The sequence below is a fragment of the Peromyscus maniculatus genome, chromosome X (genome assembly GCF_049852395.1).
Source record: "Peromyscus maniculatus bairdii isolate BWxNUB_F1_BW_parent chromosome X, HU_Pman_BW_mat_3.1, whole genome shotgun sequence".
NCBI lineage: Eukaryota > Metazoa > Chordata > Mammalia > Rodentia > Cricetidae > Peromyscus > Peromyscus maniculatus.
This window is the reverse complement of record NC_134875.1, coordinates 142,166,541-142,193,719: the sequence shown is the minus strand read 5'-3', so window position 1 is coordinate 142,193,719 and position 27,179 is coordinate 142,166,541. Positions and strand designations below refer to the sequence as shown.

The 27,179-nt window shown below is 39.7% G+C and overlaps 2 pseudogenes across 2 annotated transcripts; both read right to left on the bottom strand.

Moving 5' to 3' along the window:
* Positions 1-939: 939 nt before the first annotated feature.
* On the bottom strand, positions 940-26,879 carry LOC102913912 (claudin-34 pseudogene; annotated as a pseudogene). Of its 2 annotated transcripts, none has more exons than XR_013047934.1 (2): positions 26,729-26,879; positions 940-2,044 (listed from the first exon to the last, which is right to left on the bottom strand). The product of XR_013047934.1 is annotated as a claudin-34 pseudogene, transcript variant X1 (transcript). The 2 variants fall into 2 exon arrangements; XR_013047935.1 differs by lacking the exon at positions 26,729-26,879 and adding an exon at positions 12,586-12,596.
* Positions 23,863-24,338, bottom strand: LOC102914834 (claudin-34-like; annotated as a pseudogene).
* Positions 26,880-27,179: the final 300 nt, after the last annotated feature.

Below are 27,179 nucleotides of genomic sequence, written 5' to 3'. Positions count from 1 at the left end.
AAACAGCTCAACTGGAGTTTGTTGAATGACAGGACAATTAACCCACTTTGTTCAGCAAATCGAAATAGTTTAAAACTGCATGGATGAGAGGCACAAGGGAAGTCATGGCCGTATACCTCCGTGCAAAAGTGTTGTCAGTTATGAACTAGGAGGCAGACCTAGGAAATTATGTGTAAATGGATTGAGAAAAAACTTTTGGGGCCTGGGAATTGTTATAAAACAAATTCATCTGAATTAAAGCATTCCACCTTGGAGGGAGGCTCTTAAAATTCAGGAGGTAGCTGGGCATGGCGGCTCACACTTTCCATCCCAGCACTCAGGAGGCAGAGGCAGGTAGATTTCTGTGAATTTGAAGTGAGGCTCATCTACACAGCAAATTCCAGGACAGTCAGGGCTACATAGAGAGACTCTCTAAACAACAATGACCCAGGAAGTTCAAAATTTATACCTAAAGATGCCGCTGAAATGAGGAGAGGAGACTGTGATACCCACTGGGTGGCTTTTGTGAGTAAACACCCATACTGGGGTGGCCTTTTTGGTGATGCAGCTGTCTTGAGTTGTCCCTGCTCCTATAGATAACTCCTCACCCATATTACTGTAAGTAACCCCAATAAACACATTAATTTGCCAACTTGGTCCTAGGTACAACTGTTTATTTGTTCTGTTGCTGATGCCCTATCTTGGGGTAAGTAATTTTTTTCACATTTCCCCAGAAAGTGGCATCCAACAAGGGAAGCAATGAAAAATAGTGAGGATTTCTAACAGGGAATACCTGTTAAGCTTTTAAAGGTTTAGGAAGGTCAAAAATGTCATTTTTACAGAATATTATTGGATTATATGGGCATGAAAGGATGGGGTAGAATGCCTCGGGTTTAAAATACTTAGGGAAAAGGAAAATAGATTTAAAAGACTGAAGGAGAGAGCAAGGAAACACAAAGAAATCTTCAAGAGTATTTATTTTTTATACTGCGTTGGGGAGATTCCTTACAGCAATCTGTCAACTTCAACATAGTTTGGGAAATTTCGTCTGGTGGAGAGATGACATGGGAAACAGACCCACTTTCATTTTATGGATTCACAGGAGGATAATATATTCTGACACTCATTTCCATATATACTATATTCTTGAATTCTTTGCCTTCATCAACAGTAATTAAAACTCAGATCTCATAAGACCAAGTAGGCAAAATTTTACATAATGAAATCCATAAGCTGGCCAATAAAGTATAAAACAATAATAGAAGGTCCACTTGTCCACCTCAGACATGGTGGTGTTGAACTCTGGAAGTTTTAGGTTGACATCTTTAGGTTGATAAATACTTGCTGTAAATTCCTGGAAATTCTGAATTTTCAAGGCTATGTTAGGTGGTAATTTACTTAAAAATCTTAGAATGAATTTCAGTGTCTAGGTGGGTGAAAGGTGAAAGAAATGAAAATTGTGCCACTTAACACAAAAAAGAATGCAGCAAGAGTTGCTACTGCCAGGGCGCTGCCAGCTTTCTGGGTATCTGGGAAGGATGGGATGTGGAAAAATGGTGGGAAGGCAATATCTTCATTTCTCATGATGCATAAGTAATTGTACAAGAGAGCAAAAAGGACAAAGCTGCTAGTGAGGATGTTCAGAATCCCTAGAAAGAAAAATGAATTGTAGGTGGTGTTCTTCCTTACTCTCTCTGTGTACATTTTCCAAAGAGCAACAATGCTAGAAACTGTCCCAGCCATCCCCAAAAAGCTGGAGACCAGTACCAGGTGTTGAGCAACTCGAATACTCAATGGGATGAAGGAGTCATGGTAGTTGTATCGGTGACATACTCGGACATTGCTGGAGTAGTTGTTATTGTGGTAGATGCAGGTTCTCCACAGTCCTACTAAGGCCATGCTGGGCTTGGATTTCATGGGTTCTTGAAAGTACCATACTCGCCACTGAGGAAGGCCCATGGAGACACTACAAAATAGCCATGCTAGGATGGCTGCAGTGAACCCCGTTATCTGGAGATTGGTATCTTTTCTGAGTAGCATCATGGTGACAGTGAACACTGGGCAACTGCAAAGAAATACAGGACAGCATGAGGATGAGCTCTTCAGGCCTGGGACAGTGTTCCCTGAAGAAGCACTACCAGGAAGGAAGGGTTATGTTGAGAAAGTGTGGTCTGAGCAAACTCAGAGAGGGGCATTATTTACTGGCAGGGATATAATCAACACACCCTCTAACACTGGTCACACATGTTTAGAAAACAGTATGTATAGTCAGATGTTTTCCTATGTCCTGCCGTGGTCCAGACAAATCTCTCCTACCTGTGGTTCCATAACTGCTCATAAAATACTCATTCAGGGGCTTATATTAATTACAAACTACATGGCCTATACCACAAGATTCTTACTAGATAGCTCTTCTATCTTAAATTAATCCATTTCTATTAATCTATATTTTGCCACGTGGCTGTGGCATTACTAGTCTGTTGGCATGTGGCTCCTTGGGTGGAAGGCTAGTGTCTCCTCCACCTCTGCCTTTCTTCTTCCTGTCTCTCTCTTAGATTTCCTACCTGGCTATAACCTGACTGACCATAGGCCAGAGCAACTTCTTTATTAACCAATCATAGCAACACATATTCACAGCATACAGAAAGACATCCCACAGCACTTCCCCTTTTCTGTCTAATCAAAAAGAAAGGTTTTAACATTAACATAGTAAAATTGCATATAATAAAACAGTTACCAAGCAAGAATTATAATTACAATATCTAGTCTATTTGTATTTAGTAAAATTAAAGAAAATACTTTATCATCTATCCTATTTTGTGAGTCTAAAGTTTCATATCTAATTTATCTTTTATCATAACCAAGGAAAATTATAGATATCTAGTCTGCAACTACATCAAAGATCCAAGAAGGATATAATATTACCTAAGTAAACAGGAAGTTTATTGTAAGCAACTTCCAAAACTCTAGAATGACAGACACAGCTGGCTACCTGGACAGTCACCCAAAGTTTCTCTGTAATGTTGGGGCATCCATCTTCAGCCTATAGGCCTAGAGTTTTTTAGATGCTTCTCCCTGTGTCCCGTAGAATATCTGGCAGTCTCCTCTGTGAAGCAGGAACCTGAAGGACCATCTCACTTTGTTTTGGCAAAATTTAGTGGTCATTTTTCCATGGGTCCTGTGGCTGGGGAATGTCTTTCTATATGCTGCAAATATGTGTTGCTCTGATTGGTTGATAAGTAAAGCCACTTGGCCTATGGCAAGGCAGATTAGAAACAGGTAGGAAATTCAAAAAGAGAGACAGAAAGAAGGTGGAGGGAGACGCCAGCAAGCTGCCCAAGGAGCAACAGGTAATGGGACACAAGTAAAGCCATGGAACATGTGGCAATACATAGATTAATAGTTATGGGTTAATTTAAGATATAAGAGCTAGCTAGCAAAAGGCTTGAGCCATGGCCATGCAGTTATAATTAATATAAACCTCTGTGTGTTTACTTGGGGGACACGAGTGGGAGAGATTTGTCCTGACCGTGGGCCAAGCAGGACACAGGAAATCTTCTGACTACAGGTTCTGTATGTCCAGTCTATACAACATTTTGTCAAGCAGTCCATGCAAGAGCAGTTTCTTGCCCAAATGGTCAGTTCTGCCAAGAAGAAGATAAACTCCATATGGAGTGTTTTTGATGCCCATCTTCCTCTTTGAAGTAAATCTGTGCTGACAGGAGCAGACGTGTCTCACAGTCCAGGAAAGTTTTTAAAACATTTTAAATGCCATATTCTATAGGTCTTTTAAGTGTTTTAAGATTACCTACCTAATTGAAATATATCTATGTATACCTAGAAAACTTATCTAACAGGACTCTAAGTTTGATTATCATAGATGACTAATTATTAATCTGTATTTCTTAATTATATATTACAATTTCAAATGAGTTGCACAAACATAATACCTTATCAATAAACTAAAATCTATAGCAATGTAAAACATTTCAAACAAGTTGTTTCTCTTTAAAAGTAGATTCAATAATCTGCCTGTTAACACTATCATATCTATAATATCCCCTTTTCTTCTTTAGAAAGAGATTGTACTTATAATCAACCCCCTTTTAAAATAAAATAAACATTTATAAACAATATTTTGGGAATTTGGGTGTAGCTTTTCATACTACTTCCTGCTGATTGGAGATGCTGGCAATATTTTGGGGATCCTTAGAAAATTGAGGATAATGGTCAAGTCATGACTAGAGTAGTCTGTGAGACTGTATTGTCTGAGCCATTTGCTTTGAAGCTGTTTTGGATGTTGAATCCTCTGGAGACCTCTCAGGGGGTCTTTCTTGATGGAACCATATTAGCCTGAAAGGAATCCACAGCTTCTTATCTTCTGTGAAAAAATAAAGCAGAACCTCTTTTCCAAAGTAACATATCCTTAGACATAAATTTTGAAGGCAAGATACCTTTAAAATATATATATTGGTTTAACTTAGTAGTTTTTATAATCAAATGTCTCTCTCCAGTTAAAAATCCCAAAAACAATATAATAATATGCAGTATCCAGATTCTTTGTGTAATTCCCATCTTTACGTGGCTTACAACTTTTATATTATTCTTATTGTCTCTTTAAAGACTTTATTTTTAAAACTATTTTTCTTTATATAACTGTCTATATTCATTTTTCTCTCTTTCTTCCAAGTCTACATATATTTTTACATGCATTGTAAACCATTTAGAGTTTTATTCCATCTGAATCTTATTGTGTATCTATAGTCTTTTCCTGGCCAGGAGAGATTTTAAACTGTTAAGCTGTGTGGCTAGGATGAAAAGCAGCAGCCCTAGCTGCTGACTCCGCCCCACTCAGCTTTACTGCCAGCTCTGGGAGCCATGATCATCACAGACTCTGGGAAGCAGTGAGTCTATGCCTCCATTCAGCAGCATATATCCCAAAAACCTTATTTATTTATTATCATTATTGGTCTGTAATAGCAAAAGCTAAATCTGCCATGCAGTTAGAGACACCTCTGTGTACTATGGTGGGAATCTGCCATGCCGTAGGTCAAGCCACATGCAGTGAGCCCGCCATACTGTAGCTCACAGCTTGTCTGAGAGACATAAGTAGAAAGCTGTTTTTAGCTCCATCTTAAAATCTTTTTTTAAATCTTTCTTAGGTTTTGGGTGGAAATTCTTGCTGCCACAATGAGCGCCAAATGTAGCTGGAAGTTTGTCCGGTCCCACCCAGCCCCGCAGTCCTGCAATCGCTTATAAAATAAGAAAAGGGGATAGTACAGATGCAATAAAATAAAAAAGGTAGATTATTGAACTACTTTTAAAAAGCAACTACTAGTTTTAAATATTTAACATTGGATTGGATTTTTGTATATTGTATACAAATTATGTATATTGATACAAACTTGAGATTGATTTTGTTAGAAAATACTGTACATATATTTCTAATCTTGTTCAAGATATTGTACTTATACAGCTCATTTAACAATGTATTGCAATTTTCTAGTCCTTGAAAGTTATTATTACCAACTAATTAGAATATAAGAAATGTAAGTTAATAGTCTTGACAATCAAACTTGTAGTCATATTAGGTGTGTTTTCAAGGTTAAACAGAAATATATTTTAGATAGACAGATCATCTTGAAACACTTCAGAGATCTACAGAATATGGCATTTAAGATGTTTTAATAACAGTTTTTTTTATGACTATGAGACATGTCTGCTCCTGACAGTACCAATCTACTTCAGAGAAGATAACGGGCATTGAAGAAACTCCTCATGGAGTTTACTTTCTTTGTGGCAAAAGTTAGCCACTAGGCTGTCCTAGAACTATGTCCTCAGGCTGGCCTTTAATTAGAGGCACTCTTGCTGCCTCTCCTTCCCTAGTGCTGGTGTTAAAGGCATGAGACACATCAAATTACAAGTACCACATTTTCAAAGTTCACCCATAGTGTATCACAGGTGAGAAGTTTGTTCTCTTTCACACTATTTTCTCAAGGTATAGAAAAAACATGTTTTATCTTCTCACTCATTAAGTTTGGACGTCTGGATTAGTTCCAAGTTGTTTTGTTTGTTTGTTTGTTTTGGGTTTTTTGTTTTTTTTTTTTTTTGCTCTGTTTTTTTCCTAGACAAGGTTTCTCCAAGTAGTTCTGGCTATCCTGGAACTCACTCTGTAGACCAGGCTGGCCTTGAACTCAGAGATCTGCCTGCCTCTGCCTCCCAAGTGCTGTAATTAAAGGTGTGCACCACCACCACCACCACCACCACCACCACCACCACCACCACCACCCAACTTTAGCTCCAAGTTTTACTTATCATTAATAATGCCACATGCATGAGTATGCATATATAAAACTTTATGTTGATAGACAATTTTGTTTCTCATGAGTATATCCTAAGAGCAGAACTAGGGAGGTAATATGGTGTCTAGTTCATATTTCAGAATGTACTGAACTGTTTCACCAATGATTACACCTCTCATAACAAGATAAAAAGGATCCATCTTGTTTATATCTTCACACATTGGCTATCTCAAAAAAACCAATGTACCAATACCAAAAATTATGAATAATTTAAAATTTGTAAATTAATAGAGAATTAACTTTTTCTGGCCCACACATAGAATTTAATACTTACTATACATTTCCTTGAAGCAGCCTATTCACTGGAATACTTAACTAACACATATCCAACCTAAGATAATTTGGGAGCAGGGCTGGGCATTGGGAAGATAATGTTCACTTGTAGGCAAATGTAAAACACAGAGAATATTGTAAGCACATACTTATTATGATAGTTTGATTGCCCACTTGATCAATTCAGAATCACCCAACTTATTTAGAAATGTAGTTATTCTGGGTCAAGGTCTATCATTCTGGGGAAGTCAAGAAGGAGGATCTTGAAATAATTAATTCATTATGGGTAGCATCATTTCTTGAGAAGGGATTCTGAATTGTATCAAAATGGAGAAAGCTATCTGAATGCTAGAATGAATTCATTAAATCATTGCTTTCTGTTCATGACTATGGATGTAATTGGATTAATTATTTCAAGATCCTCCTTCTTGACTTCCCCAGAATGATAGACCTTGACCCAGAATAACTATATTTCTAAATAAGTTGCTTTTGTTGGTGTATTTTACCATAGCAGCATAAAGAAGCTATGCCATAAAATTGTTAAGTTTTTTTGTATCATGAAATATGTTATATAGATATTAAAAACAAAAGAAGGTGCAGCTGAATCCTGAGATTAAGGGCAATTTTTATTTCCCTTTTGTTTTAGGTTAAAAGTCCACTACAAGGGGTTGGGGATTTAGCTCAGTGGTAGAGCACTTGCCTAGCAAGTACAAGGCCCTGGGTTCAGTCCTCAGCTCTGGAAAATTTTTTTTAAAAAATTTTTAAAAAGGGCTGGAGAGATGCCTCAGCGGTTAAGAGCGCTGGCTGTTCTTCCAGAGGTCCTGAGTTCAATTCCCAGCAACCACATGGTGGTTAACAACCATCCGTAATGAGATCTGGTGCCCTCTTCTGGCCTGCAGGTGTATATGTAGACAGAACACTGTATACGTGATAAATAAATCTTAAAAAAAAAAAAAAAGTCCACTACACTTGTGTTGTTTTATTTTGTTTGCATTGTGCTTTTGTTTTCCTGTGACTGGGCCTCATGGTGTAGACAAGGGTTTTTTCAAAATAAATATGTAGTCCAGATTTATCTCAAACTCAAATAAATTAATGTGCCTCAGACTCCCTCATGTTGGGATTATAGACATGTACAACCATATTAGGTGTTCTGGACAGGTTTATGTCAACTTGACACAAGCTAGAGTCATCTGAGAGGAAGGAACCTCAATTAGGAAAATATCTCCATGGGATCAGGCTATAGGCAAGCCTGTAGCACAGTTTCTTATTTAGTGATTGATGTGAGAAGGCCCAGCCCATTGTGAGTGGTGTCATACTTGGGCTGGTGGTCCTGGGTTCTATCATAAGTCAGGCTGAGCAAGCCATGATGAGCAAGCCAGTAAGCAGCACTCCTCCATGATCTCTGCATCAGCTCCTGCCTCCAGGTTCCTACCCTGTTTGGGTTCCTGTCCTGACCTCCTTCAATGATGGACTACAATGTGGAAATGTAAGCCAAATAAGCCCTTTCCTCCCCAAGTTGCTTTTGGTCATGATGTTTCATCATAGCAATAGTAACCCTAACTAAGACAAGTTGGTACCAGCAGTGCGTATTGATGACCCTGTTGTTTGGGGGAAGATTGTGGAAGGACTTTGGAATATTGGGATAGAAAAGCCACTGAGTGTTGAGAGTTCAATAAGCTGTTCTGTAAGAGCTTGGAAGATGAGAATGTTAATAGCAGTACAGAATATGGAGGCCTGGCTTGTGAAGTTTCAGGGAGAAGTTTAAAGGCTCTATTGTGGCCTTTTTTGTCAAGAATCTGTGGTGTCTGGTCAGCTGGAGTTTAAAAATCAGCTATGATTAAGAAGAGACCAGAAACACTAAAGTAAAACCTTTGTTTTACTGGACAATTGATGCTCATTAGCTAGAGCTGAGAAATTAGCAGTGATTTAAAAACAAACCAATATTATTGAAGTGAAATCTTCTGGGAAGTGTTTCCTAAGAGTCAGCATCCAGAAGCTGTGTCCCAGAGGTGGCCAAAGTTGTACCTTGCTCTGGCAGCTGAACTTGGTAGTGTAAGAGTCACCTAGCTTGGCACTATCAGAGGCCAGGAGAGGCCATTGGTGAAGGTGTAGCCTCAGTGGCAGTTGAAGGCCCAGGATGGAAGGGGTCATACAGAGAAATTGAGGCTTGGTACCATGAAGAGAGCCTATGACAGGCTATTGGTAAAAGTGCAGCCCAGTTGCAGCAGAAGACCCCAGCATTTTGAAGATGCCAGTATCATGGATGACCTTGGAGTGGAGCCAGCCAGAGCTTAGAAGACAAGCTGTGTGTGCTGCAGAGGGCAGATCAGGAGAAGTGACTCAAGAACTCCAGAATATCATGAATGGATCCCAGACTTTGAGCATTGAGTTATTTACATTGTTGGAGTTTGGTTTTGCTTTGATCTGATTGGGACTATGCCCTGGTTCTTCCCTCTTGAAGTAAGAAAGTATTTCATTTAATTTTGATTTTTCCAGGAGCCCACAGTTAAGGAATTTTGAACTTTTAAAAGAGATTCTGGATTTTTTTAGAAAGACTGGATATTTTAAAGAGTTTGAGCTTTTAGTGCATTTGAATTTGTAAAGACTTTTTAAAGATTTTTGAAGTTATTTATATTTTTAATGTGAGGTCTTAGAGATAAATGAGAAAGGAGAGGAAATTTTTCTAATTGAAAAGTGTCAAGTTGACAAGGGGGTCAGTTGTACTGGCTAATTTTATGTCAACTTGACACAAGCTAAAGTCATCCTAGAGAAAGGAACCTTAATTAAGAAAATGCCTCCATGAGATCCAGCTGTAGGCAAGCCTGTAGCATGTTTTCTTAATTAGTGATTGGTGGGAGAGGACCCAGCCTATTGGCTGATGTGAATTTTTGTGGTGTTCTTGGTGTCAGTGGTTCGGATTTTTGTTGGTTGGTTTATTGTTTTTGTTTTTAATTTGTCCTGCAAATAGAATGCAGAGACCTGTGCAAGCTAGTCAAATGCTCTAACACCCACCTAAAACCCTGTCCCCCAAAGTGTGTTTTTGTGAGCTTTAATCTCAAGTACTGTCTACAAGGTGTCCTTCCTGGTACCCGGGGAAGAAAATTCAAGGCTAGACTGAAGGATGGGACACAAGGGAATTCAGTTCCCTGAAGCCAACTATCTACAAAATGAATCATTTGTAACTCCTGGAAACAAATCTCTGAGGCATCCTCACTCTCATTGCTCAAAAGGTAGAGTTTAAAAAAAAGGGAGAGTTTAGATAAAACACAGTTTTATTTTTAATAACTGCTTGTTTGTTCCATAAATTGCCCTTGCTGCACGTCTCTTATAGATGACCTAAAGAAGATCACCTGAGCCAACAACAAAAGGTATATTAAAATATGCTTTAAGTAGAAAATAGAGTGATGAAGCCACATGGGTACAGAAGAAGTTTTTTAAGGACATTTCTCTTAACTCATCTGGAAGAAGAGTCTAAATGGCAGAAGTTGAGATACAAGATACCACCATGTACCTGAGACCTGCTTTGAATTGCTAGTTCAAAATGCAAAATACAGAGCATAACTTCTGTGATGGTGAATGGCAAGTGAGGGTTCAGGTAAATGAGGGGTGAGCAGGAAAAGACCTCTAATTCAATCTGTGGATAGCATGGAGGGATATGAAGGTTTTTTTATTAGAAATACTACATAGAAGGAAATAAGGGGAGAGATTGTTGAAGACAGATACTGGAAGTTCCTACTAATGACCAGAGCAACCCTGGCAGCAAAACTAATAGTAAGCAATGTTCTCTTTAGCTGGATAATTCTGTATCAGCAGCTTTTCTGGTAGTACAGACTGAATCTAGGGCACCATGCATATTAGGCAAGCACTCGACCACTGAACCATATCCCCTGCACTCTTTACATTGACATTTTGAGACTGAGTCTTAAAGGGTGCATGTGCTGGCCCTGATATACTGAGTAGCCTGGAAGAAGGTGTCTGTGCTGTGGTTTGTTTTTTTGATCTGACACCAGCCTCATTATGTAGATCAGGCTGGCCATCAACTGGAGCTCTGACTGCATTTCGAGTCATATTCCCTTTTCCTTTGCTTTCCTGCACCTGGCAACTATGGTGCATTTATGATAACATTGTTTAGAAGGAAATGAACACAAACGCTTGAATTAAATTCACAGGCTGCCTCTGTTATTTGTCATCCAGGGGTAGGTGAGAGGAGGTAGTGCAGACTGTTTCCCAGGGCAAAGCCTCCTATCAGAGAAATCATTTTGTGCTCAGCTGGCATCAGCAGATTCAACAAACCAACACTTTGTCCCAGGCTGAGTCCTACTGCTAAAAACTCTAACATAATCAAAAGTAGCAGGGATCAAATGCCCACTCAAATAGAAAATTGGAGTAATGGAGGTCAGGTAAATCACAATGGAGCAGAAGAGAGGCCTCCACTGCATGTGAAGGGGATAGAAGAACCTATAGGGATCCTCAGAACATGGTTGCATAAAGGGTGATGACATAAAAGAAATAGTGTAATCTTAGGTGAGCTTTTAATTCATTTACATCCATTCTTTCTGGGAAGGGCTCTGAGGTAAGGGCTTTGAAGCCCCCAGTGACAGCCTGGGCAGGCAGTTCAGAGCAGAGCATCACCTATTGGGACCACAGTAGGACAGTTACAAATCTAAATTCAAAATTCTAGTATGATTTCTACTGACCATATTAACTCTTTCACATAATGTTGTTTTTCAACAAAATAACTGTCTTAGTTAGGGTTTTATTGTTGTAAAAAGACATCATGACCATGACAACTCTTATAAAGGAAAACATTTAATTGGGGCTGGCTTACAGTTCAGAGGTTTAGTCCATTGTCATCATGGTGGGACATGGTAGCATGCAGGCAGACATGGTGCAGAGGAGTTGAGAGTTTTACATCTTGATCCACAGGAAGAAGAAAGAGACTACCACACCTGGCCTGGCTTGAGCATCTAAGACCTCAAAGTCCCACCCCCTAGTGGCCCACTTCCTCCAACAAAGCCACACCTACTCCAACAAGGCCACATCTCCTAATAGTGCCACTTCCTATGGGCCTATGGGGGCCATTTTCTTTCAAACCGCAGCAACAAAGTTTAAACTCCACAACTTAAAGCTTCCCTGTTGGCTAGCTTCTGTAGCTGTTGCTAAACTATCCTAGAGAACAACTTAATGGGTTCCAGAATTATTTACTTTAGTTCAGTTCCAGAGATTTGAAACCATAGTCCTTGACTGTTTGGATTCCAGATAGGCAGTAGAGCAGATTATGACTATGGTGGGATCAGATGGCAAAGACAACTCAAGTTGTAGTGGTCAGAATCCAGAGACAGAAAAAGGAACATGGATGAGGAGGGAATATCTTCAAAGGCACATACCCTGGGTTCTACTTCCTCCTTGGAAATGCTATAACATTAGTGTCCAAATCCTCTCAAAGTAGTACCAACAGCTAGGGACCAATGATTTAATACAAGAGTCCTTTGCGGGACAGGCAACATCCAAATTATACACCATCATGAAAAATTAGGGGCTAACTGTAGAGGTGATAGAATATTATTCCTATTTATAGACTTGGTAATAAGAAAAGTTCTCACATGGATGGCACATGGATGAAGCTTGAGAACAAATAAAAATACAAATAAACAAATAAAACAAATACACTGGTCAGAAAAAGTCAAATACCATGTGATTCCACTAAGGAGATTCCTGGGCCAAGTCAACTTTGCCAAGACCAAAAGCAGAATGGTAGGTACTAGAAACCAGGTCATGGAGAAACAGGAGATGGAATTCAATGAGAATAGTATTTCAGCTAGAGAAGGTGGGCAGTGGCAACATTTCCATCTTACTGTGAATACAGTCATAGCCGTGGAACTGTACACTTAGAAAGATCAGTGGTAAATTCTGATATGCGCATTTATTCACGTTAGAGTGTAAAACAATGGTGGATTGAGCCTCTACTAACCAGTGATGCTGTCTTCACATGAACCAGGGGCCAGTGATGTAGCAGAATGTGTCTCTAGCTTGGGCCAGCAGGGCTGACAAAGACACAGCTCTCTTCAAGTGTCCTTCAGGGCCCATTGCTTGCTTCACAGTGACCTGTGAGTTCTTGGCCTAGTTCACAGTTGTGCCATGAAATTCCAACTCTCACCAAGCTTATTTTCCAAGTTTCAGTCATCCGTGCATGAATGCCATGACATCTTTGGGGGATAACAATGCAGGTCCTTATATTTTTGTGTCACATGCTTCCTTGTATAGCCTTTTCAGGGTGAGGGATTTTTTTCTAGCAGGCTGCCCTGCTCATGGTTAAGACCCATTTGACTGGTTCAGACCTGTCTACCATTCCTTTGTTTATTCCTCTTCTTTAAGGCATAGTTTCTAACACCAATCATTGGAGGTTTCAGGTTTGTGTCTTTGATCCGTTTTGTCACAGGCCATGTCATAAATACAACAGATGGCAATTAATAATTCAGGTGTCAACCCACCAGATGAATAACTCTCTGATGGGGGAATCTTGTTAAGCAAGTCTTACGTGACTGCAGACTCTGAAAATGGGTTGCTTCTGTCTAATTTTTATCATGTGCCACTACATTTCTTCCCTAAAAACAGCTATGGGTATTTTCTCCACTGTCTGTGTGTTTATCTCTTGTATATATTCCATCTATTTGGGGCACATATATCTGTGGAATGTCAGGAAGATGATTTCTTCATAAGCTGTATAATTTTGATGAATAGAAATAATACTGGCATATTTTTATAGCTCAGACTGATATAGGAAAAAAGCAATAGTAATGACATTCTCAGTTACAAAGACAGTTATTTACACCATTAGCTGATTTAAGACCTCAGAACAAATTCAAAGCAGACTAGTTGCCCCTATAAATGAATTGCACAGGGACAGATCCCCAGGTGTCTGTTGAACCAGGGTCAGGCATGAAGCAACTTTCGTGGCAGCTTTTCGCTTGCAAAAGCCTGGTTGATAACATTAAAGACACAACTGCCTGTACAGATTCTCTCAGCAATTAATTCTCTGCACGTATCATGCAGGACTCAAGGTTCAGCCAACTATTTATTGCTCAGGTCCTCAATTTCAATGTCACTTTTCATGATGTCTCTCAAGCTACATGCCTCCCACCTGCACGGCCAAGCGTTGCCATGGTTACTCGCTTCCAGCCGGTCAGTGTGACATCCCTAGCCTAAGAGAAACTGTTTGATTTCTCATGGCTCTATTTTTTATTGTTTACTCAAGAAATGCTATGTGACCCTGAAAATGTAATTCATATATTGTCCAGAGTTTGTTCTGTGAGGAGTGAGTGATGTAGAAGAGAGATGTAGCTGTGTGAGAAGAAATATAGCAGAGTAGAGAGAAGTGTGTATAGAAGAGAGATGTATGGAGAGAAGAGATATAGCTGCTGAGAAGAGATGCGTGGATAGAAAAGAGAGCTATGTAGATGAGATGTATAGCTCTGTAGAAGAGGTGTGTGGAAAATGTAGCTGTGCGGAGACTGTAGCTGTATGGAGACAGAGAGAGTTTCAGAAAGGGATTTTTCAAGATGAAGTAAAAAGAGAAAGTTACCATCAGAAAGCATGTGTTTCTTTCCTTCCTTACCCCTCAGATAGAAAAAGTTTAGCCCTAATTGCATTAGTGGATTATTTTTGCATACCCTAGATTCTGCTGGAGGCTGGCCCTCCAAGGCAGCAATACCATTTTGAGTTAGTTTTTGTGTAGGGTGATAGACACAGGTCTAATTTCATTATTCTGCATGTGGACATCCAATTTCCCCAGAACCATTTGTTAAAGATGCATTCTTTTCTGTGAGCTCAAGACCAGTCTGGTCTACAGAGTGAGTTCCTGAACAGCCAGGACTGCTTCACAGAGAAAACCTGTCTCAAAAAACAAAACAAACAAACAAAAAACCAACAACAAAAAAAAAAAACACATTTGAAATCTTCAAGAGTATTGAGTCTCACAATGTACTGGAAAGATTCCTTATATATATTTTAACATTTCACAGGGTTGAGTGATGCTACTATCATGACATGGTCTATAGGACTACATTAGTTTTTAGTTTTGGATTCAGAATGTGATGTAACAGTTTAATGTGCCCAGACACTCATTTCAGTATACACTGGGTTTATGATTGTTTACAAACAGTAATTAAAGCCCAGGTCCTATTATACATACTGGCAAACAGAAAAGATTTTAAAAAATGAAAGCCCATACTCCAAACAATGAATTAAAGTACCAAGTAAACTAGAAAAGATGTTGGATGGAGTCATGGAGCTATTTTCAGTTACAGACCACATTGGTCAGTTTTAAATCCTGGGAAAATTTATGTAGACATGTCAATAACACTGTCCACTTCTCTGGGAATTTTGTATTTGTGAAGCCATGCAAGCTATAAATTCATTTTTAAATCTCTACATATACTTGGATATCCAGAGAAATATTATAAAAGTGAAATTCATATTATTTAACAAAAACAGGATATTAGCTATACTTCCCACTACCATGGCACCTCCAACTTTCTAAGTATCTGGCTGGAAGGGTATATGGAAAGATAATGGAAAGAGAATCCTCATCATACTCATAACTGGATGGTAATTGCATAGAACAGTAACACACAAGGACTAATGATCATGTGCAGAGTCCGTAAAAGGATGGGTAGATTCTATATCGCATTCTTCCAGTCTCCCCTTATAAATGTTCCTAAGTCTCAGACACTGGAGACTGTTCTGAGAATGTGGGTGTTCCAACTGTAGGTGTTGAGCAACACAATTATCTAAGGGAGCAGAGTGTCATGGTAGGTGTGTCTGTGACACACTATGATATTGATGGAGTTGCTGTTATGGTGGTAAATGCAGGTTCTCCATAACCCCACAGAGGCCATGCTAGGGCAGAAGACTGGATTCTTGAAAGTACCACCCACATTTGCTACTGTTGGGAGGCTCATGGAGGTACTGCAAAGGATCCATACTGTGGATGCTTTAGGAAATGTTAAAAAAAATGCACTGTCTTTCCTATCAAGGATTAAGACAAAATTCCATTATATATATAAAATAAAGAAGCCACTTGGCAGAAACTCAAAGTCCTCCAGACTCACCACTTCTTGCAATCAAGATATGTGCCCCACACCCAGGCAGGGGGACTGGGATCTGTCCCTGGTGCATGGGCAGGCTTCTGGAATCCGGTGCCTGTGGTGTGACACCTTGCACAGCCTTGGTGCAGTGGGAAGGAGCTTGGACCTGCCTAGGCTCTGTGTGCTGGGCTATGCTGACTCCCCATGGGAGACCTCGATTTGGGGGATGTGGGGATGTGGGGTGGCTTGGGAAAGAGGGGTGGGGTGGAAGGAGGGAGAAGGGGGGAATCTGAGGAGAGTATGTGGAGTGAGTAGAAATTTTCTTAATAAAGAAAAATGAAAGAAAAAAAGATATGTGCCCCAAATTACACCCTCTTCTAAAAAGTTCTACTTTCCCTATCAGCTGTGCTGTTTTGAGTTAGCTGTGTAAGAGTATGACTGTATCTAGGGCTGGCCTGGAACAATGTTCTCAGGCTGGCCTTGAAATTGTGACAATCCTCCTGCCTCTTCCTGCCAAATGCTGGCATGGGAAGTATGAGCCACTACATCCCACTACTAAAATAATGTTTTCACAGTCTAACCATATTGCACCATGAGAAATTTGTCCTCTTTTATTCTAACTCGTGTTTCAGGGCACAGACCTCAGCAGTTTGCCCATTCACTGATAAAATTCAGACATTTGGACTAGTTCTAAGCTTTACATAACATGAAAAAGCATACATAAAATTTTGTGTTAATATATGCTCTCATTTCTCTTGGGTGGACCCTGAGGAGTTGAATTGGGGTAAGGTTGTGCCATGTCTGGTCCATTATTTTAGAAATAACTAAACTGTTTCACAAAAGTGGTTGAACAATTTTTCACTGTTGGCTGCAAGACATGAAGGTCCCAGTTTCTTTGTGACTTTTTTTTTTACAGTGACTGCTTTAAACATTTTTTTAAGAGATAGATCCTCACCAAGTTGCCCAGGCTGGCCTAGAAATCACTGTATAACTCAGACTGGCCTCAAATGTGCACTTCTGCTTTGGCCTCTTGAGTAGCTAGAAATACAGCCTTGTACCACTCTGTCAGAGAATTTTCGTACATAGTCTTATTGTGTAGCCTCCCCACCCTGGGTCTGGACTTCCTTCTTTAATCTAGTCTGGTCAAGAATTCACAATCTTCCTGCCCTACTATTCTGAGTACTAAAATCACAGGCGTGAAGCATCATGCCTAGTTGTTTTTAGTCTTTCTGATTATAGCCATTGTCACTATGATTATAGGTAACCCAAAGGAAGGTATTGGCAATAAAGTGAATATAAACAGCATGATATAAAATAGTTTGTATAATAAAATCATGGTTGCAAACTAAATAGCAACTCTATATGTCATTAAGATAAAATTTAACAGGGATGGAGAAATTCCTGGTATTTTTTAAAAGTTATTAGTGCTGTGGTGTATCTCATACACTGGATGAACATAAAATCTAAGAATAAAGCTAAAGAAATGACCATGGAGCAAACATCCACACTGCCACCCCTCTTAAAAATATATACATCATCATTTTATTGCTTTGTTTTATAGCTGAATCAACTAAGCATTGCCAAATGTCATAGCATAATTTTGGCTGTCATGGAAAATGGGAACCATGCAGGACACAGTCTTGTGGGGATAGCTTAGATCAGGAGTATTTTATTTTGTTATGTTGGGTTTAGTTTTGATGGTGGTAGGGATGAAATCAGCACTTTGAAGATGTTAGATACATGCTTTATTTTTTGCCTACCCCAGCACCAGCTTATGGTATTTAAATAGTGCCTGGGTGGTCAATGACTTTAAGTATTTCTGACATGAGCATACTTTAAGAAAATAATAAAAAAACGCATCATTGAAAACTTATCAATCTATATAACTCATAAGTATAATCTCAGCACTTAGGAGACAAGAGGAAGAATGACAAAGTTCAAGGCAAGCAATCTACATACTGAATTGCAGGCTATGCAGGACTATATAATGAAACTGTCTCGAAAAACCAATATACAAATATCAATCAATAAATAAATAGTTGGAATGCACAAGGTTTAACTAATTCTGGTACATACATACAGTTTAATACTTAGAATACACTAATTTGAAGCAAATTCATTCACGGCAATGTTGTCTCATGTCAAAGCAGACAATTTCTTAACCAAGCAAAATATCTAACAGGAGGTGAATCTAAAATACAGAGAAAAGAATAAGTGCATACTCTAGTGTGGTATTTGTTTATCTATTTATTTATTCCTATCACAAAATAAGTAGGGGAGATTCAAAGCAAGACATTTGAATGCTGGGATTACTCATGATTTCTCTTTTTGTGTTTTAGTCTAAAATTCTATCAATGTTTTGTGGTATTTATTTATTTATCTATCTATCTATTTTGGGGGAAAGGCTCTCTCTGTGTACAAAAGACTTTCCTTGAAATTCCTGTTTAGCCCTGGGTAATGTGACACTCAAGGAAAATTACCTGCTTCAGTTCCCTAAGTGGTGGGGTTATAGGTCTGTACCACCATGCATGGCTTTGGGAAGGTTTTATATTACTCATTTGTTGTTATTTTATGCATGGATAGAACCCTAAGACTTGTGTGTGCTAGAAAATTTCTCTGACACTGATCTGCCCCAAAGTATGTTTTCATAGACTTTATTTTCAGGTACTTTCTAAGTATGTGTCCTTCCTGGTGCCCCAGAAGAAATTCCAAGAATAGACTGCAAGATGGGACACAAGGGAATTCAGTTCCTTGAAGCCAACTATCTACAAAATAAATAGAATGTAATAGCTTGAAACAGAGGTCTGAGGGCATCTCCAATTTCATTGCTCAAAGAAACAGCATTTATGCACAATATGAGTTTTCCTTCTAATAGTCTTTGTTTGTTCCATAGATTGCACTTCTTGCATAACTCCTACGTATCAGCTACTAAAGACCATCTCTTTAGGAGCCAGTGTGGGAACATGACCACACATGTTAAAAGAGCAGAAAAGATGGATAGAAGAAGCCACATGATGGGTAAGAGTGAAGGTGTAAAAAGTTCCTTAAGGACATTTCCTCTAGCTCAACTAAAAGGATAAGTCAAAGTGTTAAAAATGGAGAGAGGGAATACTACTATGAGCCTGAGCAGAAAGGTAAAAAGGAACAGTGAAAGGACCTTGTTATTAGCTCAGGACACCCCAAGACCAAGTTCTCAGCACAAAGGAGATTTATTTGCCCCAGAGGGACAAAGGACAGAGAATTTTAGACAAAGACAGGAGATAGAGGACAAAGAAGAAGGGGAAAGGAACAAGGGATGGAGGGGGTGATATTTGCCCTGGAGAGACAAAAGTCTGCCTCTGGATACAGACATGGCCCATAGGCAAATGGCAGTTCATAAAGGTACACAGGGGAAACCCTTGTGTTAGGATGAAGTGTTTGATTTTAATTGGGCTTGTTACTTGGGCAATCCAAAGGGGCTTTTGATTGCTGGATGTCAATACTTTGATAGCTGAATCTTGGTAGTCAGCCTCAGGAGAAGGAAGTGGCCAAATAGGGGAATAGACCTTGGTGGCTAGCTTTAGGAATGAAATCTAATGGGTTTGGGCAAGGAAGAGGGAATGGGGGAAGGGCAAGGCCTGCCAGAGCTGCATACGGGGATTGGGACCAGTCCAAGAGAGAAATGTATGTATGCTATAGGCCGCAAAGGTGGAGGGGTAGAGCCATCTGTTAACACTGGACATGGAGCTAGGATTTGATGTTTGCCCTGCTGGGTTCTGGTCTAGCTTTGGTTCAATATTTCCTCACTAGGCCTCCATTCCTCTCTTTTGGAATGGTAATATGTTGTTATATGTTGGAAGTATGCAATTTACATTTTGAATTTATAAGGGATTACAGTTAAGAAATTGTAAGAGACTTTAGACTTTTAAATAGTGTTGATACTGTTGAAGACTATGGGGGGCGGGGGTTGAACTGAATGTATTTTGCATGACATAGCTATGAGTCTACTGGAGCCAGAAAGTGGAATATGGTAGCTTGAATGATAAATGTCCCATGGCCTCAGGCATTTGCATACTTTGTCCTTAGTTACTGGTGTTATTTGGGGAGATTTAAGAGGTTCAGCTTGCTGGAAGACATACATCACCAGAAGTGGGCTTTGAAAGTTAGCCTCATACCACTTACAGTTTGCTCTTTCAGGTTCCTACTGTGGTCCACCATGCCTGTCTGCTGCCATACTACCCCACCATGATGAACTCTTACCCCTATGGAACCATCAGTCCAAACAAACTTTTTCTTCTATAAGTTTCCTTGGTCATGGTGTTTTTATCATACCAACAAAAGAGTAACTAACACAGGCTGTAACCTGTGAGGTGGCATAAAACGTTTCTTCGCCAAGTTGATTTTGGTCATGGAATTTATCACAGCAAGAGAAAGCAAGCTATAACAGAAACTGGCACCGAGAGTTGGTTTTGGAACAGGATAAGATTTTTCAACAGGTCCAGGACTGCTATGCAGTCTGCTTTCCTGGTTGGGCCATATGATCCAGGAGACACTAAAACAAACACCCCTGGGTAGAGACTCAGGATGATAATGAGACAAGAGATGTGTGAAGTTGTGTTCAGAGCTGTATGTAGTAAATAGAGCATGTGTGAGAAAGCCCACATTGTGTAAATGTGCCAGAAAGTCTGCCCCATGCTTATGAGCCAAAAAAAAAAAACCCAGGCAATATGTCAAAAAATTCCCCTGATCATGTGAATTCTACTGACACTGAGCTACAGAATCTCCCCTCTCTGCTCCAGCCTGCTTCCTCCCTCTAAAATTTTCTGTTTTAAAAATATGGTTAATCTTTTTTTAATTTCATGCATGTATGTCATGTATTTTCATCACATCCACTCCCCATATTCCCTCACATCTGGAACCTTTCTGCCTAACACATCTCTCTCCTATTTGTGTCTTCTTTTTCTTTTTCTTTTTCTTTTTTTAATTAACTGAATTAAGTTAGGGTTGCTTGCATGGGGTTATTTACTAGAGCATGATCAACTTAACAGTGGCTTCACTCCTGAAGAAAAATGACTTCTCTTCCCCAACAGCCATTAACCACCAAGAGTAATCTCAACAAGGGACAGCACCTCATGAGATCCTCTGCACCTATGCTGGGAAGTTGACAGCCTGGATGTTAGGAAGAAAACTTCAAATATCACTGGTACAGTCCAAATGTCCCGCTAAGAAAATATATGTTTTTCCAAGGGTATCTTCTCAAAGTCAATAAATAAAATGTATTCACTGAGGTCCAGTATACATTCCCAGAGGCACTTCAGTCAAGAACCTCAAGGACAGTAATTAGGCTGTCTTACTTAGTGCTAAAATTATGTATAATCTTATGTTCTCAACACTCCTTTTTTCTCAGATACACCTTATGATTATGTACAGTGAAAAGAATTCTTATTCTTAGACATTATTGCAAATTACACTCCTTGGGCAATGTTAGAAAGGGTGGTAGTTTCTTAGCAACTGTATTCACTAATTTTTTGTCAATTTGACACAGTCAAGAGTCACCTGAGAGGAGGGAACCTCAATTGAGAAAATGCCTCCAATAAGATTGGACTGTGGGAAAGTCTGTAGAGCATTTTTCCTAACTATTGATTGATGGGAGAAGGCCCAGCCCATTGTGGGTAGAACTATCCCTGGGCTGGTCCTGGGTTCTATAAGAAAGCAGGCTGAGCAAACAATGGGGAGCAAGCCAGTAAGCAGCACCCTCCATGCCCTCTGCATCAGCTCCTGCCTCCAGGTTCCTGCCCTGTTTGAGTTCCTGTCCTGACTTCCTTCAGTAATGGACTATGGTAGTAAAATCATAAGCCAAATAAACCCTTTCCTCCCCACCTTGCTTGTTTCATCATAAGAATAGTAACCAAAACTAAGAAAGCAGCCTTTAGAGTTATAAGCTGAGTCACTGAAATCCTCTATAAACTCATTGTGAAAAAGAAAAAGTAAAAAGAAAAAGGTAATTTACACTCTTCTTTGAAAACCCTGCATAGTTCTATTGGGTGCGCTTTAATCTCTCTTGTGCAGCACTTTTCTTTCTGCTTTTTGTAGATGTAACCAACCGTCTTATTAAATAAGAAACACAGAAACAATGTAAAAGAGAAAGCCGAGAAGTCAGAGCTCAGAGCTAAAATCTCACCCTTTGATTGTATGTTAATAAATAAAGTTGTCTGGGAGTCAGAGCTATTAGAGCCATAGCAAGAGTGTGGCGGTGGTGGCACACGCCTTTAATCCCATAGATATCTGTGTGTTCAGGGTCAGAGCTATTAGAGCCATAGCAAGAGTGTGGCGGTGGTGGCACACGCCTTTAATCCCATAAGATCTCTGTGTGTTCAGGGATACAGCCAGCATTGGAGACATATGCCTTTAAGACCTAGGGGGCTGTACATTCAGACAGTGACGAGGCAGTCATGTGTTTGGGTTTACAACCAATGAGAAGGCAGAACAACATACTTTAAAAAAAACGAACCGACAGGAAGTAGGTCTTTTTTCGCGAAGCTGGGACAGCAGGAGGAAGGGTGAGATTTTAGCTCTGAGCTCTGACTTCTCGGCTCTCTCTTTTACATTGTTTCTGTGTTTCTTATTTAATAAGACGGTTGGTTACATCTACAGCTTTTAGTTAATTTGAATTTCCTTCACATTTACCCTGCCCTAAGACTTATATTTCAAAGACAAGTCTGATTGACACAATGAGATTCCTGTCTCCAAACAAAGAAAATCAAAATGAAGGAAGGAAGAGTGTAAGGGAGGAAGGAAAGGAATGGATAGCTTGTTTGGTGTGGTAGCAGCAATGTGATTGTAGAAGAGCAATCACTTTATCCTTTCAAAATGGATGTTGCACCTTTTGTTGTAGCATCCAGGGCTCTGAACTCCCTCTGACCATAGTCCTTGCAACAAGCAAGGCCCATGGGTGACCAAGAACATCTTTAAGATGGGGCATAATCGCAAGCTCAACAATCTCACTCATAGTGTGGGAAGCATGAACACAAAACTACGCATTACAGTATTGTGCAGGTTATGTACCAAGGAGCTGGTGGAAGTCTTCAAGAACCAATGGGCCCTGTAGTGGTTTGAAAAAGAATGGTCCCCATAGATTGATATTTTTGAATGCTTAGGGAGTGGCATTAGGAGGTATGGCCTTGGTGGAGTAGGTATGGACTTATTGGAGTAGATGTGGCCTTGTTTGAGGAAGTATATCACTGGGGTGGGCTTTGGGGTTGCAAAATACTCAAGCCAGGCCCAGTGTCTCTCCCTTGCTGCTGCCTACAGATTCAGAGTAACTCTCAGTTACTCTCCAGCACCATGTCTGCCTGTGTGCCACCACGCTCCCCACCACAACAATAATGAACTAAGTCTCTGAAACTGTAAGCCAGCCTCAATTAAATGCTTTCTTTTATAGGAGTTGTCATGGTCATGGTGTCTCTTTACAGTGATAGACGACTGACTAAAACAGGCCCTAAATGGAACAATAGAGAAATATGTCCCTCCCCTTTATAAAGCAAGAACAACTGAGCAACATTGTGGCTGCCAAAAGCAAAACAGCCATCAAGGACTGAGCCTGCTCTAATGCCCTGAATTCTAAAAGCATTACAGAATAAAAGCATATTGAAGTACACATGGATAAAATATATATTGCCATGGATTTGTTATCAAATAATCCAAAACCAACTTTAATGATTTGCTAACAGGGAAACATCATTAAGGATTTAAAAGTATGGTGTGTTCAGGCAAAGAACTGTCCAGTTTTAGAGAATTAAATTGTGGTATATTGGGATGAAAGGATATAATGGGAAGAATAAACTCTAAAATACTTTGGGGAAAAGAATGTCTATTAAAAGGTTCAAAGAAAGGAGGAGATACAGAAGAAATACGGAAATGTTCAGTACTTGTAATATATAGGGAAGATTCTGACCAACAATCTTGTCAACCCTAAGAAATTTTGGAAGATATCATGGAGATTCTCTTATCGTGATATTGTAAATAGGCCTGTTTTTGTTTTACCTTGGTTTCAGAGGATGACGTGACAGGCTAATCGTTGCCACTACATTGTCGCTCATTGCCATTACATTGGCAATTCCAACTTTCTGAGTAGATGGGTATAAAAGCTTATGGAAAGATGGTGGAAAGGCTATGCCCTCCTTTTATAAGCCAGAGAAACAATTGCATAAGACAACAAGGAAGACAAAGCTGCTGACAATGATGTTCAGAACTGCTGAAATGACAAATGGATTGTAAGTGACATTCTTTTGTAATCTCCCTGTGTACAAATTTGGAAAAGCAAAAATGAGGGAGACTGTCCCATTCATCACAAGAATGGTGGAGGCCAGTAGCTGATGTTGAGCTACACAAATATACAAAGGGATGAAGGTATTCTGGTAGGTGTATCAGTGACAAACTCTGGCATTGCTGCAGTTGTCGCCATGGTGGTAACTGCAGGCTCTCTGCATTCCCACAAAGGCCATGCAAGGGTAAAAGATAATGGCATTATCTAAGTACCACACTCACCATGGTGGAAGGTCCATGGAGGTATTGCAAAAGAGCCATGCTATGGTAGCCAAATCAAAATCCTCTACTTGGATATTGACAGATTTGTTGAGTAAGACCATGATGACAGTGAACACTGGGCAACTCAAAAGAAATACAAGACAGAATAGGGTAACCTCTTTGGATATAGAGAGTATACTCTGCAAGATCAATACCTGGAAGAAAGAACTGATTGTGTTTGAGGATCCAGGCTTTTTCCCTGGAGATCTACTCCTGGAAGTATGATCTATACAAACTCATAGAAGAGTCCTATAGCAATATTTACTGACAACTGGATGGATGCATGCACCCTCTAACAGTTGCAATTCTGAATGTTGGTGCAGACACATGATAAAGTTTAGACACAAACATTTAACCATAAAGACGATGAACATAGCACCATCTTTAATATTGGTGACCTTCAAGACCAATATTACCTATGTAGTGAATTTCATGCCTTTCAGGGAAGCATAATGAGACCCAGTCTGAAAAAAAATATTCCAATATTAATAAATGAGTAATAAACAAATGAATATGGTGGTATAAAGTATCATGACATAAAAAAATAGTGAAATCAAGGAGTGAGGCAAAGACACCAGCCATGACGTTGATCCAATCATCAAATTGAAACCTGAGGATATACACACACCGAGAGAGAGAGAGAGAGAGAGAGAGAGAGAGAGAGAGAGAGAGAGAGAGAGAGAGCTGCACACATAAACATATATACAGTTATAGGCACACGTGGGCTGACAATGAGGAGGGCAGATCCACTATAGGGTGTCAATCCTACAAACCAGGGAGTATTTTATGCCCTACCTAACATAGATTGCATACATACGCACCTTTCTATGCCTGTTAATATGCCCAGATAAATCAAGAGCATGGTAACCTGGAGCTCTTTATGAAGGCAGAAAGTGTCAGTAGAAGAAAACTTGCAATCAGACAGCCAGATTTTGGATGGCATTTCCTTACTGTCCTGGTTGATTTTATGTTATGTTTATGTCAACTTAACACATTCTAGAGTCATTTTGGAAGAGGAATTCTTGGTTGAGAAAATACCCTCATAAGATCTGTGCTAAAAGTCTGTACTTCATTTTCTTGATTAGTTATTGATGTCAGAAGGCCTGGCCCACTGACAGCAGTACCATGCCTGGTCAGATGTTTTTGGATGGTATAATAAAGTGGTTTGAACAGGCCATGGGAAGCAAACCAGTAAGCAGCATTCTTCTATGGCCTCTGCATCAGCTCCTGTAGCCATCAGGGAGTTCCAGCCCTGATGTTTTTGAATGATAGACTATAAGCTGTAATATGAAACAAATCTTTTCATTCCCAAGTTGCTTTTGGTCATGATGTCTTATTACAGCAACAGATAACCTAAGATACTTACCATTCATTAAAGAATTAGAGGGGGGCCGGGCGTTGGTGGCGCACGCCTTTAATCCCAGCACTCGGGAGGCAGAGCCAGGCGGATCTCTGTGAGTTCGAGGCCAGCCTGGGCTACCAAGTGAGCTCCAGGAAAGGCGCAAAGCTACACAGAGAAACCCTGTCTCGAAAAACCAAAAAAAAAAAAAAAAAAAAAAAAAGAATTAGAGGGAAAAGACACAGACATAGTGAGGCAGAAATGACTCAGAAAGACCCAGAGACAAAGAGTGGTACCACTGCCAAGCATCGTGAAAGAGAGAGAGGGGAGAGAAAGAGGAGGGAGGGATTCACCTACATATTGTTAGCCTTGGGAAAGTATGGTTTCTGTTAACCTTGGTCTATCTTTCAAATCATTGTAATGTCAAGAAATAAAACATTAAGTTACGAGTGCCCATAACTCTAAAGCCTCTGTGTTGCTTAGCTTCCCATATCTGTGACCCAAATGATTATGAGAACAGATTAAAGGAATGAATTATTTAGTTTTGCTCAGTATCAGAGATTTGAGTTTATAGTCCTTGGCTGTATTGATTTGGGGTGTTTGGATTGAAAACAGGAGGCAGAGGCTACTGATTTTATAATGGATAGGAAGTAGAGAAGGGACCAAGGATGTGGTAAAATTTTTGAAAGCACACCTCCTGGTATCTATTTCCTACTGCTACATATCATCTCCTTAAGAGTTCAAATCATACCATAATAGCACTATTATCTTGGAACCAATAATTTAACACATGAGCTGTTTTCATGGACAGGTCACACCCAAACTATAACACCATTATACAAGGTCATTCACCATGCCATTCCACTAAGGAGGTTCCTGGGGTCATCAACTCAAAAAACAGAAAGTAGAAAGGTGGTTGCCAGGAGCTGGAACAGAGAAAAAGGAGATAGCATTCAATGAGGACAGCGTTTCAGTGGTGAAAATGGACAGTGGTGGCAGTTTCATATCACTGTGAATGTATTTATAGCTACAGACACTTAGAAATGTCAGTAGTAAATATTGATATGTATACTTAACCATATTACTCAGAGTATACAATAAAGATAGATGGATCTTTTACTAACCAGTGATGCTGTCTTCAACTCAATCAATGATAGGTGACATGGCAGGGCAGTCAGCTATCTGGACCATCAAAGCTAATGAGGACACAGCTTTCCTTACGTGTCTTCCACAGCTTGTTGCTGGCTTATCAGTCAACTGTGAGCTCTTGGAACACTACTGATCTATTTCACAAGTCTGAGAATCTCATTGTGTCATCAAATTCTAAACCATTATTGACCTCACCTACCAAGTTCTCAGCCATTAATATGTGAGGAGCATGGCATCATTTGAGACCTGACCATGTAGCTGTCTTTGCTTTCTTTTGTCATATACTTTCTTTTTCAGGATTTGTGGGGTAGGATGTGTTTGCTAGTGGACCTCTAAAGCCCATGGCTAAGACCCACTTGACAGATTCAGATCTGTCTGTCATCCATTTCTTTCATAGTTTCTAATCCTTCTAACACCTTATCAGAG